This window comes from Eschrichtius robustus, chromosome 1 (assembly GCF_028021215.1).
Source record: "Eschrichtius robustus isolate mEscRob2 chromosome 1, mEscRob2.pri, whole genome shotgun sequence".
Classification (NCBI taxonomy): Eukaryota; Metazoa; Chordata; class Mammalia; order Artiodactyla; family Eschrichtiidae; genus Eschrichtius; species Eschrichtius robustus.
This window is the reverse complement of record NC_090824.1, coordinates 144772959-144793982: the sequence shown is the minus strand read 5'-3', so window position 1 is coordinate 144793982 and position 21024 is coordinate 144772959. Positions and strand designations below refer to the sequence as shown.

The 21024-nt window shown below is 55.1% G+C and overlaps 8 non-coding genes across 8 annotated transcripts; all 8 read right to left on the bottom strand.

Moving 5' to 3' along the window:
- Window positions 1-162: 162 nt before the first annotated feature.
- On the bottom strand, window positions 163-255 carry LOC137750162 (small nucleolar RNA SNORD116). The gene has a single exon (XR_011070384.1). It is a non-coding gene; the product is annotated as a small nucleolar RNA SNORD116 (small nucleolar RNA).
- Window positions 256-2945: 2690 nt separating this feature from the next.
- Window positions 2946-3038, bottom strand: LOC137776752 (small nucleolar RNA SNORD116). The gene has a single exon (XR_011076311.1). It is a non-coding gene; the product is annotated as a small nucleolar RNA SNORD116 (small nucleolar RNA).
- A 2670-nt stretch (window positions 3039-5708) lies between these two features.
- On the bottom strand, window positions 5709-5801 carry LOC137750615 (small nucleolar RNA SNORD116). Its single transcript, XR_011070495.1, has one exon. It is a non-coding gene; the product is annotated as a small nucleolar RNA SNORD116 (small nucleolar RNA).
- Window positions 5802-8491: 2690 nt separating this feature from the next.
- Window positions 8492-8584, bottom strand: LOC137776746 (small nucleolar RNA SNORD116). Its single transcript, XR_011076308.1, has one exon. It is a non-coding gene; the product is annotated as a small nucleolar RNA SNORD116 (small nucleolar RNA).
- A 2669-nt stretch (window positions 8585-11253) lies between these two features.
- Window positions 11254-11346, bottom strand: LOC137750611 (small nucleolar RNA SNORD116). Its single transcript, XR_011070493.1, has one exon. It is a non-coding gene; the product is annotated as a small nucleolar RNA SNORD116 (small nucleolar RNA).
- Window positions 11347-14036: 2690 nt separating this feature from the next.
- On the bottom strand, window positions 14037-14129 carry LOC137776733 (small nucleolar RNA SNORD116). The gene has a single exon (XR_011076304.1). It is a non-coding gene; the product is annotated as a small nucleolar RNA SNORD116 (small nucleolar RNA).
- Window positions 14130-16798: 2669 nt separating this feature from the next.
- Window positions 16799-16891, bottom strand: LOC137750157 (small nucleolar RNA SNORD116). The gene has a single exon (XR_011070383.1). It is a non-coding gene; the product is annotated as a small nucleolar RNA SNORD116 (small nucleolar RNA).
- A 2690-nt stretch (window positions 16892-19581) lies between these two features.
- Window positions 19582-19674, bottom strand: LOC137776725 (small nucleolar RNA SNORD116). Its single transcript, XR_011076303.1, has one exon. It is a non-coding gene; the product is annotated as a small nucleolar RNA SNORD116 (small nucleolar RNA).
- Between the last annotated feature and the right edge of the window lie 1350 nt (window positions 19675-21024).

The window sequence follows — 21024 nt, the reverse complement described above, 5'->3', positions numbered from 1 at the left end:
TCCCGGGATTCACAGATAACACAGCTTATGTGCAGACACGGTCAACACTCAGACAGGAGCCCCTCCAATACTGGAGTCCTTGGTGGTGTTTGCATGCATGTCGGCGGGGGACGCTGGCCCTCATTCCTAACTGTCCTCTCCCCCTGAGAGAGGGAACGTGCTGAACCTCAGTTTCGAAGAGGAGACGGTAGAGTGTTCTCACTCATTTGGTTCAGATTTTCCAAGAAATGCATGCAAGGGTGTCATCATCGATCCAAGCACATGCTGGGATGCTGCAGAACACAACCGGGGTGTGTGCGGGGCTCTGTACAGGAGCCATGAGCCTGGGCTACCTCAAAAGCCTGGAGAATCCACAGCCCTCAGGCCACTCAGCAAGAGGAACAATCAATCCACTCTTGCAGCCATTGGGCCCGTCTGAGGAAAACCTAATACCTAATGGCACATCTTGGGGTGCTGGAATACCTACCGTCCTGAGTTATCCACGAACATGCTCGGGGACATGGGCCCGCCTCACTTTCTCCAGTTCTTCTTAGCACCTCCAGTCATCAGAGCACACCAAGGTCTTCTTGTTTGTGCCGACGGCCAGCCTTTCCCAGCAACTGCACCTGAGAAGTGGACAGAAATCACCGAGGCTTTGTAAGTGGACCGGTGTCCTCAGAGGACATGATCCATAAAAACATTTACCTGGCCTTGAGCTCTGAAACTGCTTCCCAAGGACCTCTATCCCTTACCGAGAATTGACTGCATGTCTGATAGTACGACTGCAGGAAGTTAGGCACGTACGTTGGCCGGTGTGTGAGAGGCTGTATGTGTGTGTTCACGCGTGTGGGCATGTGTGACTGTGACTGCGCATGCGGACGTGCTCGTGGGTTTCTCCGTGTGCCGCTGAATACGCGTCTTGGTCTCTGTGTGTCCCTATGGCCCTGTGAAGAGGAGTCCAACAATAAAAGAAATAGTTTATACACAGCACCCTGGTTAGACCCCCAACTAAAAGGAGAAAGACTCCTGTCAGCTTCAAGAGGCCGCAGGCACACTTTGACCCCCAGGGGCTGATGGAATAGTCCATGGACTCCCGCTCTCCCACAGCCACGCCTTCTGACAAAAACACACAGCCTCGACGAGACCTGCCTCCGGGCCTTGGCTGTGACATCTACGTGCACCTCAAGACTCTGTCAGCTACCAGTATATCTGATGGGCATTTGGGGTCACTCGCAGCACTTCCGGAAGCAAGGGAACTCCCATGGTCGGGCCGACACCGACCGGCAGCTGTCTACTGCCAAGATGCAGCCTGAAACCACTCAAGGGGCTAACGAACGTGGGCCCACGTGCCACTTCTCACCAACTAGGCCTAATCACTTTCCATTGACCCGTGGGAATGCCCACCACAGGAAGTGGTGGGCCTCATCCACCATAACCCATGTCGGATCCCCACGGCGGAGACTACTCCACATGCCCAGCCACGTCTCAGGCAGCTCCCATCTTGAATGTTCACGGCCCTGACCCCTCAGGAAACTCTCAAACCCTTGAAAGCCTCTTCCTACGTGCCCTCCTCCAGCCCACAGGGAGACACGACCCTACTGGAAACCACAAACATCTTCAGAACACGGGAACACTGAACACCAGGGAAGACAGACCACAAGCCTGTCTCCTTCGTTGATGCTGATCCCACCCCATGCATCCTGGAAATTCTCCACTGCCACAGTGACACTACCGAGTAACTCACAGGGATCAAAGGCATGGTCCCCGAGGACCACAGACAGACTTGCAATGGAAGACCTCTGCCATGCGAGGGGACTTGGAAGCCTGAAAGGGAACAGTGGCTGGCCACGGCAGCACAGCAGGCATGGCAATGGGGCCCCCATCTCTGCCCCACCAATGGACTGCTCCAGATAATCCTCTGGCTGTTCGAAAGGCCTGCGTGCTACACTGGCCGGTCGCGTCATTCCCCCACGGGAGAAACACTTTCGCTTTACACATTGCCAAACAAGGGAACAAAGCGGCCAAAGGGGATATTCGCATAACTCAACTACCTCCAAGGAGGCCGGCACAGACGCCTCACCATGTCGATCTTCTCTACTTCCCGCAAGACACCCTTTGGGTGTCATTCCTCGGGCAACGGGATCGCAACTCTACACAAGTTACCTACCTCAACTCACCCACTTGAACTGCCAAAGCCATCTGCTCCATAGGCAGCTTATGCCAGCCCATCACGAACAAGGCACATTCTTGGGAAGCCGAGGCCAGCGCCTGCAACCCAATGATGACAGCCCATCCCACGACATCACACAGGACCTTTCCTCATGATACCTTACCTTTCTCTCCAGGCCAGCAGCCACCACCCAGGCTGAAATGCTTCACTCGATCCACACCCCACTCCACGAACATCCACTTAGCGCCAACAGTGTGCCGGCAACTTCAGCAGAGGAGCTGACAGGGGCAGCACTGAGGCCTAAACCATCAGCCCCCTTCCGCCATCGCCCAACTCCAGCCCACGCCCACCCACTGCTCCAGCCACACCGGGCAGTCAAGAACCTCACTGCGTGAAACACAACAACAGAGAGGGCCACAGGCCTGGCCTGAGGCTCCAGGCTCCAACCAGGGAAGCTTGCTCATTTTGGCTTCCATAATCAACCTCGGAAGCGGCATGCACAAAGCGTGATCCTGTCCAAAAATCACCTCTCCAAGCTGCAAGCTTACTGGGTCTATACCAGGACACACTCCGACCCTGAAGACTAGCGGGAAAGCCTGCCCTCTTGCATTCCCTCAACGGCCTTTTAGCAGGGACCGGGGATTCATAGATGACCCAGCTTATGGGCAGACATGGTCGACCCTCAGACAGGAGCCCCTCCAATGCTGGAGCCCTTAGTGGTGTTTGCATGCCTGTCAGCAGGGGACGTTGGCCCTCACTCCTAACTGTCCTGTACTCCCGAGAGAGGAAACGTGCTGGGCCTCAGTTTCGATGAGGAGACGGTAGAGCGTTCTCACTCATTTTGTTCAGATTTTGCAAGGAATGCATACAAGGGTGTCATCATCGATCCAAGCACATGCTGGGACGCTGCAGAACACAAAAGGGAAGGCCGTGGGTCTCTGCAGAGGAGCCATGACCTGGCAGTACTCCAACTGCTTGGGGAATCCACAGTCCTCAGGCCACTCAGCAGGACCAACAATCAATCCACTCTTGCACCCATTGGGCCCATCTGTGGAAATCCTAATATCCAATGGCACATCTTAGTATGGGTGAATGCCTACCGTCCTGAGATATCCACAGCCATGCTCGGCAACGTGCACCCGCCCCACTTTTTCCAGTTCTCCTCAGCACATCCAGTCATCAGACGATGCGAAGGTCTTCTTCTCTGCCAACAGCCAACCTTACGCTGCAACTGCACCTGAGCAGTGGACAGAAATCACGCAGGTTTATAAATTGCACCAGGGTCCACAGAGAACATGATTTTTGTGAACACTTAACCAGGGCGTGAGCCTGGAATCTGCTTCCCAAGTACCACTATCCCTTACCGAAAGCTGATTGTGTGTCTCACAGCACGACTGAAGGAAGTTACGCACGTACGTTGCTCGGTGTGTGAGACGCTGTATGTGTGTATTCACACGTGTGGGCGTGTGTGACTGTGACTCTGCACGAGGATGCGTTTGTGGATTCCTGTGTGTGCCGTTAAATATGCGTCTTGGTCTCTGGGTGTTCCTGTGGCCCTCTGCAGACGCCTCTAACAGTAAACGTCATCGTTTATACACAGCACCCTGGTTGGAACCCCAGCTGAAAGGAGAAAGACCCCTGTCAGCTTCATGAGGCCGCATGCGAACTTTGACCCCCAGGCTGTCGAAATAGGCCACAGACTCCCACTCTCCCACAGCCACGCCTTCTGACCAAAGCACAAAGACTGGACGAGACCTCCCTCCCGGCCGTGGGTGTCACACCTATGTGGACCTGGAGATCCTGCCACCTACCAGCACATCTGATGTGCCCTTGGGGTCACTCCCAGTGCTCCCGGAAGCAAGGTAACCTCCCATGGGCGGGCTGACAGCGACCTGCAGGTGACGACAGGAAAGATGCAGCCTGGCACTTCTCAAGGGGTTAATGGACTTCGGCCCAAGTGCCTCATCTCGCCAACTAGACCAAATCACTTTCCATGACCCCGTGGGAATGCCCTCAATGGGAAGTGTTGGGCTTCAGCAACCATGACACAGGTTGGAACCCCACAGCGGAAATTAGGCCACCTTCCCGGCCACGTAGAGGCAAGCTTCCAACTGGTAGGGTTTGCGGCCCTGAGCACTGAGGAAACGCTCAAACGCTACACAGCCTCGTCCTAAGTGCCCTCCTCCTGCCTGCAGGGCGACTCGACTCTACTTGAAGCCACAGACATCATGCGAACACGGAGACACTGAACAGCAGGGAAGACACACCGCAAGCCTGTCTGCTTTGATGATGTCCACCCCACCACATGCATCCTGGCAATTCTCCATTGCCACAGCGACACTACCGAGGAACTCACAGTGATCAAAGGCACTGTCCCCGAGGACCACAGACAGACTTTCAACGGAAAACCTTTGCCACACGAGGGGACCTGGAACCTTGAAAGGGCACAGTGGCTGTCCACGACAGTGCACCTGGTGTCGCAACAGTGCCCCCAACTCTGTCCCCCCAACAGACTGCTCCAGATAAACCTCTGGCTGTTCACAAGCCGAGTCATGCCCCCCCCCCGCCGGGAGAAGCACTTTCGCTTTGCACATTCCCAACCAAGGGAACAAAGCAGCCAAAGGGGATGTTCGCATAACTAAACATTCTCCAAGGAGGCCAGCACAGACACATCACCATGTCAATCTTCTTTACGTCTCCCAAGACACCCTTTGGTTGTCTTTCCTCTCGCAATGGGATTCCAAATCTACACAGTTACCTACCTCACCTCATCCACTTGAACTGCCAAAGCCATCCCCTCCATAGGCAGCTGATGCCAGCCAATCACGAACATGACACATCCTTGGGAAGCCGAGGCCAGCACCTGCAACCCAATTATGATAGCCTATTCCACGACATCACAAAGGAGATGTCCACATCTTCCCTTCCCTTCCTGTGCGGGCCATCAGTGATCCACGCAGGTTTAAATTCAGCACTCGTTCCTCTCCCCACTCCACGATGACCCACTTGGCATCAACACTGTGCCGGGAGTTAAAGTAGAGAAGCAAACAAGGGCAGCAGCGAGGCCTAATCCATCAGCCCCTTTCCGCTGATGCCCAACCGAGCTCAGCCCCGCCCATTGCTCCAGCCTCACTAGGCACTCAAGAACCTCACCGTGAAAAACACAAGAACAGGGAGGTCCACAGGCCTGTCCTGAGGATCAAGGCACCAACCAGGGACGCTTGCTCATTTTGGCTTCCAGAATCAACCCCCAAAATGGCATGCACGAAGCGTGCTCCTGGCCACAACTCACCTCCCAACTGCAAGCTAACTGGGCCTAGACCAGCACACACTCCGACTCTTAAGACCAGCAGGAGAGCCTGCCCCCTCGCATTCCCTCAACAGCCATTCAGCAGGGACCCGGGATTCACAGATAACACAGCTTATGTGCAGACACGGTCAACCCTCAGACAGGGGCCCCTCCAATACTGGAGTCCTTGGTGGTGTTTGCATGCATGTCGGCGGGGGACGCTGGCCCTCATTCCTAACTGTCCTCCCCCCCTGAGAGAGGAAACGTGCTGAACCTCAGTTTCGAAGAGGAGACTGTAGAGTGTTCTCACTCATTTGGTTCAGATTTTCCAAGAAATGCATGCAAGGGTGTCATCATCGATCCAAGCACATGCTGGGACGCTGCAGAACACAACCGGGGTGTGCGCGGGGCTCTGTACAGGAGCCATGAGCCTGGGCTACCTCAAAAGCCTGGAGAATCCACAGCCCTCAGGCCACTCAGCAAGAGGAACAATCAATCCACTCTTGCAGCCATTGGGCCCGTCTGAGGAAAACCTAATACCTACTGGCACATCTTGGGGTGCTGGAATACCTACCGTCCTGAGTTATCCACGAACATGCTCGGGGACATGGGCCCGCCTCACTTTCTCCAGTTCTTCTTAGCACCTCCAGTCATCAGAGCACACCAAGGTCTTCTTGTTTGTGCCGACGGCCAGCCTTTCCCAGCAACTGCACCTGAGAAGTGGACAGAAATCACCGAGGCTTTGTAAGTGGACCGGTGTCCTCAGAGGACATGATCCATAAAAACATTTACCTGGCCTTGAGCTCTGAAACTGCTTCCCAAGGACCTCTATCCCTTACCGAGAATTGACTGCATGTCTGATAGTACGACTGCAGGAAGTTAGGCACGTACGTTGGCCGGTGTGTGAGAGGCTGTATGTGTGTGTTCACGCGTGTGGGCATGTGTGACTGTGACTGCGCATGCGGACGTGCTCGTGGGTTTCTCCGTGTGCCGCTGAATACGCGTCTTGGTCTCTGTGTGTCCCTATGGCCCTGTGAAGAGGAGTCCAACAATAAAAGAAATAGTTTATACACAGCACCCTGGTTAGACCCCCAACTAAAAGGAGAAAGACTCCTGTCAGCTTCAAGAGGCCGCAGGCACACTTTGACCCCCAGGGGCTGATGGAATAGTCCATGGACTCCCGCTCTCCCACAGCCACGCCTTCTGACAAAAACACACAGCCTCGACGAGACCTGCCTCCGGGCCTTGGCTGTGACATCTACGTGCACCTCAAGACTCTGTCAGCTACCAGTATATCTGATGGGCATTTGGGGTCACTCGCAGCACTTCCGGAAGCAAGGGAACTCCCATGGTCGGGCCGACACCGACCGGCAGCTGTCTACTGCCAAGATGCAGCCTGAAACCACTCAAGGGGCTAACGAACGTGGGCCCACGTGCCACTTCTCACCAACTAGGCCTAATCACTTTCCATTGACCCGTGGGAATGCCCACCACAGGAAGTGGTGGGCCTCATCCACCATGACCCATGTCGGATCCCCACGGCGGAGACTACTCCACATGCCCAGCCACGTCTCAGGCAGCTCCCATCTTGAATGTTCACGGCCCTGACCCCTCAGGAAACTCTCAAACCCTTGAAAGCCTCTTCCTACGTGCCCTCCTCCAGCCCACAGGGAGACACGACCCTACTGGAAACCACAAACATCTTCAGAACACGGGAACACTGAACACCAGGGAAGACAGACCACAAGCCTGTCTCCTTCGTTGATGCTGATCCCACCCCATGCATCCTGGAAATTCTCCACTGCCACAGTGACACTACCGAGTAACTCACAGGGATCAAAGGCATGGTCCCCGAGGACCACAGACAGACTTGCAACGGAAGACCTCTGCCATGCGAGGGGACTTGGAAGCCTGAAAGGGAACAGTGGCTGGCCACGGCAGCACAGCAGGCATGGCAATGGGGCCCCCATCTCTGCCCCACCAATGGACTGCTCCAGATAATCCTCTGGCTGTTCGAAAGGCCTGCGTGCTACACTGGCCGGTCGCGTCATTCCCCCACGGGAGAAACACTTTCGCTTTACACATTGCCAAACAAGGGAACAAAGCGGCCAAAGGGGATATTCGCATAACTCAACTACCTCCAAGGAGGCCGGCACAGACGCCTCACCATGTCGATCTTCTCTACTTCCCGCAAGACACCCTTTGGGTGTCATTCCTCGGGCAACGGGATCGCAACTCTACACAAGTTACCTACCTCAACTCACCCACTTGAACTGCCAAAGCCATCTGCTCCATAGGCAGCTTATGCCAGCCCATCACGAACAAGGCACATTCTTGGGAAGCCGAGGCCAGCGCCTGCAACCCAATGATGACAGCCCATCCCACGACATCACACAGGACCTTTCCTCATGATACCTTACCTTTCTCTCCAGGCCAGCAGCCACCACCCAGGCTGAAATGCTTCACTCGATCCACACCCCACTCCACGAACATCCACTTAGCGCCAACAGTGTGCCGGCAACTTCAGCAGAGGAGCTGACAGGGGCAGCACTGAGGCCTAAACCATCAGCCCCCTTCCGCCATCGCCCAACTCCAGCCCACGCCCACCCACTGCTCCAGCCACACCGGGCAGTCAAGAACCTCACTGCGTGAAACACAACAACAGAGAGGGCCACAGGCCTGGCCTGAGGCTCCAGGCTCCAACCAGGGAAGCTTGCTCATTTTGGCTTCCATAATCAACCTCGGAAGCGGCATGCACAAAGCGTGATCCTCTCCAAAAATCACCTCTCCAAGCTGCAAGCTTACTGGGTCTATACCAGGACACACTCCGACCCTGAAGACTAGCGGGAAAGCCTGCCCTCTTGCATTCCCTCAACGGCCTTTTAGCAGGTACCGGGGATTCATAGATGACCCAGCTTATGGGCAGACATGGTCGACCCTCAGACAGGAGCCCCTCCAATGCTGGAGCCCTTAGTGGTGTTTGCATGCCTGTCAGCAGGGGACGTTGGCCCTCACTCCTAACTGTCCTGTACTCCCGAGAGAGGAAACGTGCTGGGCCTCAGTTTCGATGAGGAGACGGTAGAGCGTTCTCACTCATTTTGTTCAGATTTTGCAAGGAATGCATACAAGGGTGTCATCATCGATCCAAGCACATGCTGGGACGCTGCAGAACACAAAAGGGAAGGCCGTGGGTCTCTGCAGAGGAGCCATGACCTGGCAGTACTCCAACTGCTTGGGGAATCCACAGTCCTCAGGCCACTCAGCAGGACCAACAATCAATCCACTCTTGCACCCATTGGGCCCATCTGTGGAAATCCTAATATCCAATGGCACATCTTAGTATGGGTGAATGCCTACCGTCCTGAGATATCCACAGCCATGCTCGGCAACGTGCACCCGCCCCACTTTTTCCAGTTCTCCTCAGCACATCCAGTCATCAGACGATGCGAAGGTCTTCTTCTCTGCCAACAGCCAACCTTACGCTGCAACTGCACCTGAGCAGTGGACAGAAATCACGCAGGTTTATAAATTGCACCAGGGTCCACAGAGAACATGATTTTTGTGAACACTTAACCAGGGCGTGAGCCTGGAATCTGCTTCCCAAGTACCACTATCCCTTACCGAAAGCTGATTGTGTGTCTCACAGCACGACTGAAGGAAGTTACGCACGTACGTTGCTCGGTGTGTGAGACGCTGTATGTGTGTATTCACACGTGTGGGCGTGTGTGACTGTGACTCTGCACGAGGATGCGTTTGTGGATTCCTGTGTGTGCCGTTAAATATGCGTCTTGGTCTCTGGGTGTTCCTGTGGCCCTCTGCAGACGCCTCTAACAGTAAACGTCATCGTTTATACACAGCACCCTGGTTGGAACCCCAGCTGAAAGGAGAAAGACCCCTGTCAGCTTCATGAGGCCGCATGCGAACTTTGACCCCCAGGCTGTCGAAATAGGCCACAGACTCCCACTCTCCCACAGCCACGCCTTCTGACCAAAGCACAAAGACTGGACGAGACCTCCCTCCCGGCCGTGGGTGTCACACCTATGTGGACCTGGAGATCCTGCCACCTACCAGCACATCTGATGTGCCCTTGGGGTCACTCCCAGTGCTCCCGGAAGCAAGGTATCCTCCCATGGGCGGGCTGACACAGACCTGCAGGTGACGACAGGCAAGATGCAGCCTGGCACTTCTCAAGGGGTTAATGGACTTCGGCCCAAGTGCCTCATCTCGCCAACTAGACCAAATCACTTTCCATGACCCCGTGGGAATGCCCTCAATGGGAAGTGTTGGGCTTCAGCAACCATGACACAGGTTGGAACCCCACAGCGGAAATTAGGCCACCTTCCCGGCCACGTATAAGTAAGCTTTCAACTGGTAGGGTTTGCGGCCCTGAGCACTGAGGAAACGCTCAAACGCTACACAGCCTCGTCCTAAGTGCCCTCCTCCTGCCTGCAGGGCGACTCGACTCTACTTGAAGCCACAGACATCATGCGAACACGGAGACACTGAACAGCAGGGAAGACACACCGCAAGCCTGTCTGCTTTGATGATGTCCACCCCACCACATGCATCCTGGCAATTCTCCATTGCCACAGCGACACTACCGAGGAACTCACAGTGATCAAAGGCACTGTCCCCGAGGACCACAGACAGACTTTCAACGGAAAACCTTTGCCACACGAGGGGACCTGGAACCTTGAAAGGGCACAGTGGCTGTCCACGACAGTGCACCTGGTGTTGCAACAGTGCCCCCAACTCTGTCCCCCCAACAGACTGCTCCAGATAAACCTCTGGCTGTTCACAAGCCGAGTCATGCCCCCCCCCGCCGGGAGAAGCACTTTAGCTTTGCACATTCCCAACCAAGGGAACAAAGCAGCCAAAGGGGATGTTCGCATAACTAAACATTCTCCTAGGAGGCCAGCACAGACGGATCACCATGTCAATCTTCTTTACGTCTCCCAAGACACCCTTTGGTTGTCTTTCCTCTCGCAATGGGATTCCAAATCTACACAGTTACCTACCTCACCTCATCCACTTGAACTGCCAAAGCCATCCCCTCCATAGGCAGCTGATGCCAGCCAATCACGAACATGACACATCCTTGGGAAGCCGAGGCCAGCACCTGCAACCCAATTATGATAGCCTATTCCACGACATCACAAAGGAGATGTCCACATCTTCCCTTCCCTTCCTGTGCGGGCCATCAGTGATCCACGCAGGTTTAAATTCAGCACTCGTTCCTCTCCCCACTCCACGATGACCCACTTGGCATCAACACTGTGCCGGGAGTTAAAGTAGAGAAGCAAACAAGGGCAGCAGCGAGGCCTAATCCATCAGCCCCTTTCCGCTGATGCCCAACCGAGCTCAGCCCCGCCCATTGCTCCAGCCTCACTAGGCACTCAAGAACCTCACCGTGAAAAACACAAGAACAGGGAGGTCCACAGGCCTGTCCTGAGGATCAAGGCACCAACCAGGGACGCTTGCTCATTTTGGCTTCCAGAATCAACCCCCAAAATGGCATGCACGAAGCGTGCTCCTGGCCACAACTCACCTCCCAACTGCAAGCTAACTGGGCCTAGACCAGCACACACTCCGACTCTTAAGACCAGCAGGAGAGCCTGCCCCCTCGCATTCCCTCAACAGCCATTCAGCAGGGACCCGGGATTCACAGATAACACAGCTTATGTGCAGACACGGTCAACCCTCAGACAGGGGCCCCTCCAATACTGGAGTCCTTGGTGGTGTTTGCATGCATGTCGGCGGGGGACGCTGGCCCTCATTCCTAACTGTCCTCCCCCCCTGAGAGAGGAAACGTGCTGAACCTCAGTTTCGAAGAGGAGACTGTAGAGTGTTCTCACTCATTTGGTTCAGATTTTCCAAGAAATGCATGCAAGGGTGTCATCATCGATCCAAGCACATGCTGGGACGCTGCAGAACACAACCGGGGTGTGCGCGGGGCTCTGTACAGGAGCCATGAGCCTGGGCTACCTCAAAAGCCTGGAGAATCCACAGCCCTCAGGCCACTCAGCAAGAGGAACAATCAATCCACTCTTGCAGCCATTGGGCCCGTCTGAGGAAAACCTAATACCTAATGGCACATCTTGGGGTGCTGGAATACCTACCGTCCTGAGTTATCCACGAACATGCTCGGGGACATGGGCCCGCCTCACTTTCTCCAGTTCTTCTTAGCACCTCCAGTCATCAGAGCACACCAAGGTCTTCTTGTTTGTGCCGACGGCCAGCCTTTCCCAGCAACTGCACCTGAGAAGTGGACAGAAATCACCGAGGCTTTGTATGTGGACCGGTGTCCTCAGAGGACATGATCCATAAAAACATTTACCTGGCCTTGAGCTCTGAAACTGCTTCCCAAGGACCTCTATCCCTTACCGAGAATTGACTGCATGTCTGATAGTACGACTGCAGGAAGTTAGGCACGTACGTTGGCCGGTGTGTGAGAGGCTGTATGTGTGTGTTCACGCGTGTGGGCATGTGTGACTGTGACTGCGCATGCGGACGTGCTCGTGGGTTTCTCCGTGTGCCGCTGAATACGCGTCTTGGTCTCTGTGTGTCCCTATGGCCCTGTGAAGAGGAGTCCAACAATAAAAGAAATAGTTTATACACAGCACCCTGGTTAGACCCCCAACTAAAAGGAGAAAGACTCCTGTCAGCTTCAAGAGGCCGCAGGCACACTTTGACCCCCAGGGGCTGATGGAATAGTCCATGGACTCCCGCTCTCCCACAGCCACGCCTTCTGACAAAAACACACAGCCTCGACGAGACCTGCCTCCGGGCCTTGGCTGTGACATCTACGTGCACCTCAAGACTCTGTCAGCTACCAGTATATCTGATGGGCATTTGGGGTCACTCGCAGCACTTCCGGAAGCAAGGGAACTCCCATGGTCGGGCCGACACCGACCGGCAGCTGTCTACTGCCAAGATGCAGCCTGAAACCACTCAAGGGGCTAACGAACGTGGGCCCACGTGCCACTTCTCACCAACTAGGCCTAATCACTTTCCATTGACCCGTGGGAATGCCCACCACAGGAAGTGGTGGGCCTCATCCACCATGACCCATGTCGGATCCCCACGGCGGAGACTACTCCACATGCCCAGCCACGTCTCAGGCAGCTCCCATCTTGAATGTTCACGGCCCTGACCCCTCAGGAAACTCTCAAACCCTTGAAAGCCTCTTCCTACGTGCCCTCCTCCAGCCCACAGGGAGACACGACCCTACTGGAAACCACAAACATCTTCAGAACACGGGAACACTGAACACCAGGGAAGACAGACCACAAGCCTGTCTCCTTCGTTGATGCTGATCCCACCCCATGCATCCTGGAAATTCTCCACTGCCACAGTGACACTACCGAGTAACTCACAGGGATCAAAGGCATGGTCCCCGAGGACCACAGACAGACTTGCAACGGAAGACCTCTGCCATGCGAGGGGACTTGGAAGCCTGAAAGGGAACAGTGGCTGGCCACGGCAGCACAGCAGGCATGGCAATGGGGCCCCCATCTCTGCCCCACCAATGGACTGCTCCAGATAATCCTCTGGCTGTTCGAAAGGCCTGCGTGCTACACTGGCCGGTCGCGTCATTCCCCCACGGGAGAAACACTTTCGCTTTACACATTGCCAAACAAGGGAACAAAGCGGCCAAAGGGGATATTCGCATAACTCAACTACCTCCAAGGAGGCCGGCACAGACGCCTCACCATGTCGATCTTCTCTACTTCCCGCAAGACACCCTTTGGGTGTCATTCCTCGGGCAACGGGATCGCAACTCTACACAAGTTACCTACCTCAACTCACCCACTTGAACTGCCAAAGCCATCTGCTCCATAGGCAGCTTATGCCAGCCCATCACGAACAAGGCACATTCTTGGGAAGCCGAGGCCAGCGCCTGCAACCCAATGATGACAGCCCATCCCACGACATCACACAGGACCTTTCCTCATGATACCTTACCTTTCTCTCCAGGCCAGCAGCCACCACCCAGGCTGAAATGCTTCACTCGATCCACACCCCACTCCACGAACATCCACTTAGCGCCAACAGTGTGCCGGCAACTTCAGCAGAGGAGCTGACAGGGGCAGCACTGAGGCCTAAACCATCAGCCCCCTTCCGCCATCGCCCAACTCCAGCCCACGCCCACCCACTGCTCCAGCCACACCGGGCAGTCAAGAACCTCACTGCGTGAAACACAACAACAGAGAGGGCCACAGGCCTGGCCTGAGGCTCCAGGCTCCAACCAGGGAAGCTTGCTCATTTTGGCTTCCATAATCAACCTCGGAAGCGGCATGCACAAAGCGTGATCCTGTCCAAAAATCACCTCTCCAAGCTGCAAGCTTACTGGGTCTATACCAGGACACACTCCGACCCTGAAGACTAGCGGGAAAGCCTGCCCTCTTGCATTCCCTCAACGGCCTTTTAGCAGGGACCGGGGATTCATAGATGACCCAGCTTATGGGCAGACATGGTCGACCCTCAGACAGGAGCCCCTCCAATGCTGGAGCCCTTAGTGGTGTTTGCATGCCTGTCAGCAGGGGACGTTGGCCCTCACTCCTAACTGTCCTGTACTCCCGAGAGAGGAAACGTGCTGGGCCTCAGTTTCGATGAGGAGACGGTAGAGCGTTCTCACTCATTTTGTTCAGATTTTGCAAGGAATGCATACAAGGGTGTCATCATCGATCCAAGCACATGCTGGGACGCTGCAGAACACAAAAGGGAAGGCCGTGGGTCTCTGCAGAGGAGCCATGACCTGGCAGTACTCCAACTGCTTGGGGAATCCACAGTCCTCAGGCCACTCAGCAGGACCAACAATCAATCCACTCTTGCACCCATTGGGCCCATCTGTGGAAATCCTAATATCCAATGGCACATCTTAGTATGGGTGAATGCCTACCGTCCTGAGATATCCACAGCCATGCTCGGCAACGTGCACCCGCCCCACTTTTTCCAGTTCTCCTCAGCACATCCAGTCATCAGACGATGCGAAGGTCTTCTTCTCTGCCAACAGCCAACCTTACGCTGCAACTGCACCTGAGCAGTGGACAGAAATCACGCAGGTTTATAAATTGCACCAGGGTCCACAGAGAACATGATTTTTGTGAACACTTAACCAGGGCGTGAGCCTGGAATCTGCTTCCCAAGTACCACTATCCCTTACCGAAAGCTGATTGTGTGTCTCACAGCACGACTGAAGGAAGTTACGCACGTACGTTGCTCGGTGTGTGAGACGCTGTATGTGTGTATTCACACGTGTGGGCGTGTGTGACTGTGACTCTGCACGAGGATGCGTTTGTGGATTCCTCTGTGTGCCGTTAAATATGCGTCTTGGTCTCTGGGTGTTCCTGTGGCCCTCTGCAGACGCCTCTAACAGTAAACGTCATCGTTTATACACAGCACCCTGGTTGGAACCCCAGCTGAAAGGAGAAAGACCCCTGTCAGCTTCATGAGGCCGCATGCGAACTTTGACCCCCAGGCTGTCGAAATAGGCCACAGACTCCCACTCTCCCACAGCCACGCCTTCTGACCAAAGCACAAAGACTGGACGAGACCTCCCTCCCGGCCGTGGGTGTCACACCTATGTGGACCTGGAGATCCTGCCACCTACCAGCACATCTGATGTGCCCTTGGGGTCACTCCCAGTGCTCCCGGAAGCAAGGTATCCTCCCATGGGCGGGCTGACACAGACCTGCAGGTGACGACAGGCAAGATGCAGCCTGGCACTTCTCAAGGGGTTAATGGACTTCGGCCCAAGTGCCTCATCTCGCCAACTAGACCAAATCACTTTCCATGACCCCGTGGGAATGCCCTCAATGGGAAGTGTTGGGCTTCAGCAACCATGACACAGGTTGGAAGCCCACAGCGGAAATTAGGCCACCTTCCCGGCCACGTATAGGTAAGCTTTCAACTGGTAGGGTTTGCGGCCCTGAGCACTGAGGAAACGCTCAAACGCTACACAGCCTCGTCCTAAGTGCCCTCCTCCTGCCTGCAGGGCGACTCGACTCTACTTGAAGCCACAGACATCATGCGAACACGGAGACACTGAACAGCAGGGAAGACACACCGCAAGCCTGTCTGCTTTGATGATGTCCACCCCACCACATGCATCCTGGCAATTCTCCATTGCCACAGCGACACTACCAAGGAACTCACAGTGATCAAAGGCACTGTCCCCGAGGACCACAGACAGACTTTCAACGGAAAACCTTTGCCACACGAGGGGACCTGGAACCTTGAAAGGGCACAGTGGCTGTCCACGACAGTGCACCTGGTGTCGCAACAGTGCCCCCAACTCTGTCCCCCCAACAGACTGCTCCAGATAAACCTCTGGCTGTTCACAAGCCGAGTCATGCCCCCCCCCGCCGGGAGAAGCACTTTAGCTTTGCACATTCCCAACCAAGGGAACAAAGCAGCCAAAGGGGATGTTCGCATAACTAAACATTCTCCAAGGAGGCCAGCACAGACGCATCACCATGTCAATCTTCTTTACGTCTCCCAAGACACCCTTTGGTTGTCTTTCCTCTCGCAATGGGATTCCAAATCTACACAGTTACCTACCTCACCTCATCCACTTGAACTGCCAAAGCCATCCCCTCCATAGGCAGCTGATGCCAGCCAATCACGAACATGACACATCCTTGGGAAGCCGAGGCCAGCACCTGCAACCCAATTATGATAGCCTATTCCACGACATCACAAAGGAGATGTCCACATCTTCCCTTCCCTTCCTGTGCGGGCCATCAGTGATCCACGCAGGTTTAAATTCAGCACTCGTTCCTCTCCCCACTCCACGATGACCCACTTGGCATCAACACTGTGCCGGGAGTTAAAGTAGAGAAGCAAACAAGGGCAGCAGCGAGGCCTAATCCATCAGCCCCTTTCCGCTGATGCCCAACCGAGCTCAGCCCCGCCCATTGCTCCAGCCTCACTAGGCACTCAAGAACCTCACCGTGAAAAACACAAGAACAGGGAGGTCCACAGGCCTGTCCTGAGGATCAAGGCACCAACCAGGGACGCTTGCTCATTTTGGCTTCCAGAATCAACCCCCAAAATGGCATGCACGAAGCGTGCTCCTGGCCACAACTCACCTCCCAACTGCAAGCTAACTGGGCCTAGACCAGCACACACTCCGACTCTTAAGACCAGCAGGAGAGCCTGCCCCCTCGCATTCCCTCAACAGCCATTCAGCAGGGACCCGGGATTCACAGATAACACAGCTTATGTGCAGACACGGTCAACACTCAGACAGGAGCCCCTCCAATACTGGAGTCCTTGGTGGTGTTTGCATGCATGTCGGCGGGGGACGCTGGCCCTCATTCCTAACTGTCCTCTCCCCCTGAGAGAGGGAACGTGCTGAACCTCAGTTTCGAAGAGGAGACGGTAGAGTGTTCTCACTCATTTGGTTCAGATTTTCCAAGAAATGCATGCAAGGGTGTCATCATCGATCCAAGCACATGCTGGGATGCTGCAGAACACAACCGGGGTGTGTGCGGGGCTCTGTACAGGAGCCATGAGCCTGGGCTACCTCAAAAGCCTGGAGAATCCACAGCCCTCAGGCCACTCAGCAAGAGGAACAATCAATCCACTCTTGCAGCCATTGGGCCCGTCTGAGGAAAACCTAATACCTAATGGCACATCTTGGGGTGCTGGAATACCTACCGTCCTGAGTTATCCACGAACATGCTCGGGGACATGGGCCCGCCTCACTTTCTCCAGTTCTTCTTAGCACCTCCAGTCATCAGAGCACACCAAGGTCTTCTTGTTTGTGCCGACGGCCAGCCTTTCCCAGCAACTGCACCTGAGAAGTGGACAGAAATCACCGAGGCTTTGTAAGTGGACCGGTGTCCTCAGAGGACATGATCCATAAAAACATTTACCTGGCCTTGAGCTCTGAAACTGCTTCCCAAGGACCTCTATCCCTTACCGAGAATTGACTGCATGTCTGATAGTACGACTGCAGGAAGTTAGGCACGTACGTTGGCCGGTGTGTGAGAGGCTGTATGTGTGTGTTCACGCGTGTGGGCATGTGTGACTGTGACTGTGCATGCGGACGTGCTCGTGGGTTTCTCCGTGTGCCGCTGAATACGCGTCTTGGTCTCTGTGTGTCCCTATGGCCCTGTGAAGAGGAGTCCAACAATAAAAGAAATAGTTTATACACAGCACCCTGGTTAGACCCCCAACTAAAAGGAGAAAGACTCCTGTCAGCTTCAAGAGGCCGCAGGCACACTTTGACCCCCAGGGGCTGATGGAATAGTCCATGGACTCCCGCTCTCCCACAGCCACGCCTTCTGACAAAAACACACAGCCTCGACGAGACCTGCCTCCGGGCCTTGGCTGTGACATCTACGTGCACCTCAAGACTCTGTCAGCTACCAGTATATCTGATGGGCATTTGGGGTCACTCGCAGCACTTCCGGAAGCAAGGGAACTCCCATGGTCGGGCCGACACCGACCGGCAGCTGTCTACTGCCAAGATGCAGCCTGAAACCACTCAAGGGGCTAACGAACGTGGGCCCACGTGCCACTTCTCACCAACTAGGCCTAATCACTTTCCATTGACCCGTGGGAATGCCCACCACAGGAAGTGGTGGGCCTCATCCACCATGACCCATGTCGGATCCCCACGGCGGAGACTACTCCACATGCCCAGCCACGTCTCAGGCAGCTCCCATCTTGAATGTTCACGGCCCTGACCCCTCAGGAAACTCTCAAACCCTTGAAAGCCTCTTCCTACGTGCCCTCCTCCAGCCCACAGGGAGACACGACCCTACTGGAAACCACAAACATCTTCAGAACACGGGAACACTGAACACCAGGGAAGACAGACCACAAGCCTGTCTCCTTCGTTGATGCTGATCCCACCCCATGCATCCTGGAAATTCTCCACTGCCACAGTGACACTACCGAGTAACTCACAGGGATCAAAGGCATGGTCCCCGAGGACCACAGACAGACTTGCAACGGAAGACCTCTGCCATGCGAGGGGACTTGGAAGCCTGAAAGGGAACAGTGGCTGGCCACGGCAGCACAGCAGGCATGGCAATGGGGCCCCCATCTCTGCCCCACCAATGGACTGCTCCAGATAATCCTCTGGCTGTTCGAAAGGCCTGCGTGCTACACTGGCCGGTCGCGTCATTCCCCCACGGGAGAAACACTTTCGCTTTACACATTGCCAAACAAGGGAACAAAGCGGCCAAAGGGGATATTCGCATAACTCAACTACCTCCAAGGAGGCCGGCACAGACGCCTCACCATGTCGATCTTCTCTACTTCCCGCAAGACACCCTTTGGGTGTCATTCCTCGGGCAACGGGATCGCAACTCTACACAAGTTACCTACCTCAACTCACCCACTTGAACTGCCAAAGCCATCTGCTCCATAGGCAGCTTATGCCAGCCCATCACGAACAAGGCACATTCTTGGGAAGCCGAGGCCAGCGCCTGCAACCCAATGATGACAGCCCATCCCACGACATCACACAGGACCTTTCCTCATGATACCTTACCTTTCTCTCCAGGCCAGCAGCCACCACCCAGGCTGAAATGCTTCACTCGATCCACACCCCACTCCACGAACATCCACTTAGCGCCAACAGTGTGCCGGCAACTTCAGCAGAGGAGCTGACAGGGGCAGCACTGAGGCCTAAACCATCAGCCCCCTTCCGCCATCGCCCAACTCCAGCCCACGCCCACCCACTGCTCCAGCCACACCGGGCAGTCAAGAACCTCACTGCGTGAAACACAACAACAGAGAGGGCCACAGGCCTGGCCTGAGGCTCCAGGCTCCAACCAGGGAAGCTTGCTCATTTTGGCTTCCATAATCAACCTCGGAAGCGGCATGCACAAAGCGTGATCCTGTCCAAAAATCACCTCTCCAAGCTGCAAGCTTACTGGGTCTATACCAGGACACACTCCGACCCTGAAGACTAGCGGGAAAGCCTGCCCTCTTGCATTCCCTCAACGGCCTTTTAGCAGGGACCGGGGATTCATAGATGACCCAGCTTATGGGCAGACATGGTCGACCCTCAGACAGGAGCCCCTCCAATGCTGGAGCCCTTAGTGGTGTTTGCATGCCTGTCAGCAGGGGACGTTGGCCCTCACTCCTAACTGTCCTGTACTCCCGAGAGAGGAAACGTGCTGGGCCTCAGTTTCGATGAGGAGACGGTAGAGCGTTCTCACTCATTTTGTTCAGATTTTGCAAGGAATGCATACAAGGGTGTCATCATCGATCCAAGCACATGCTGGGACGCTGCAGAACACAAAAGGGAAGGCCGTGGGTCTCTGCAGAGGAGCCATGACCTGGCAGTACTCCAACTGCTTGGGGAATCCACAGTCCTCAGGCCACTCAGCAGGACCAACAATCAATCCACTCTTGCACCCATTGGGCCCATCTGTGGAAATCCTAATATCCAATGGCACATCTTAGTATGGGTGAATGCCTACCGTCCTGAGATATCCACAGCCATGCTCGGCAACGTGCACCCGCCCCACTTTTTCCAGTTCTCCTCAGCACATCCAGTCATCAGACGATGCGAAGGTCTTCTTCTCTGCCAACAGCCAACCTTACGCTGCAACTGCACCTGAGCAGTGGACAGAAATCACGCAGGTTTATAAATTGCACCAGGGTCCACAGAGAACATGATTTTTGTGAACACTTAACCAGGGCGTGAGCCTGGAATCTGCTTCCCAAGTACCACTATCCCTTACCGAAAGCTGATTGTGTGTCTCACAGCACGACTGAAGGAAGTTACGCACGTACGTTGCTCGGTGTGTGAGACGCTGTATGTGTGTATTCACACGTGTGGGCGTGTGTGACTGTGACTCTGCACGAGGATGCGTTTGTGGATTCCTGTGTGTGCCGTTAAATATGCGTCTTGGTCTCTGGGTGTTCCTGTGGCCCTCTGCAGACGCCTCTAACAGTAAACGTCATCGTTTATACACAGCACCCTGGTTGGAACCCCAGCTGAAAGGAGAAAGACCCCTGTCAGCTTCATGAGGCCGCATGCGAACTTTGACCCCCAGGCTGTCGAAATAGGCCACAGACTCCCACTCTCCCACAGCCACGCCTTCTGACCAAAGCACAAAGACTGGACGAGACCTCCCTCCCGGCCGTGGGTGTCACACCTATGTGGACCTGGAGATCCTGCCACCTACCAGCACATCTGATGTGCCCTTGGGGTCACTCCCAGTGCTCCCGGAAGCAAGGTATCCTCCCATGGGCGGGCTGACACAGACCTGCAGGTGACGACAGGCAAGATGCAGCCTGGCACTTCTCAAGGGGTTAATGGACTTCGGCCCAAGTGCCTCATCTCGCCAACTAGACCAAATCACTTTCCATGACCCCGTGGGAATGCCCTCAATGGGAAGTGTTGGGCTTCAGCAACCATGACACAGGTTGGAAGCCCACAGCGGAAATTAGGCCACCTTCCCGGCCACGTATAGGTAAGCTTTCAACTGGTAGGGTTTGCGGCCCTGAGCACTGAGGAAACGCTCAAACGCTACACAGCCTCGTCCTAAGTGCCCTCCTCCTGCCTGCAGGGCGACTCGACTCTACTTGAAGCCACAGACATCATGCGAACACG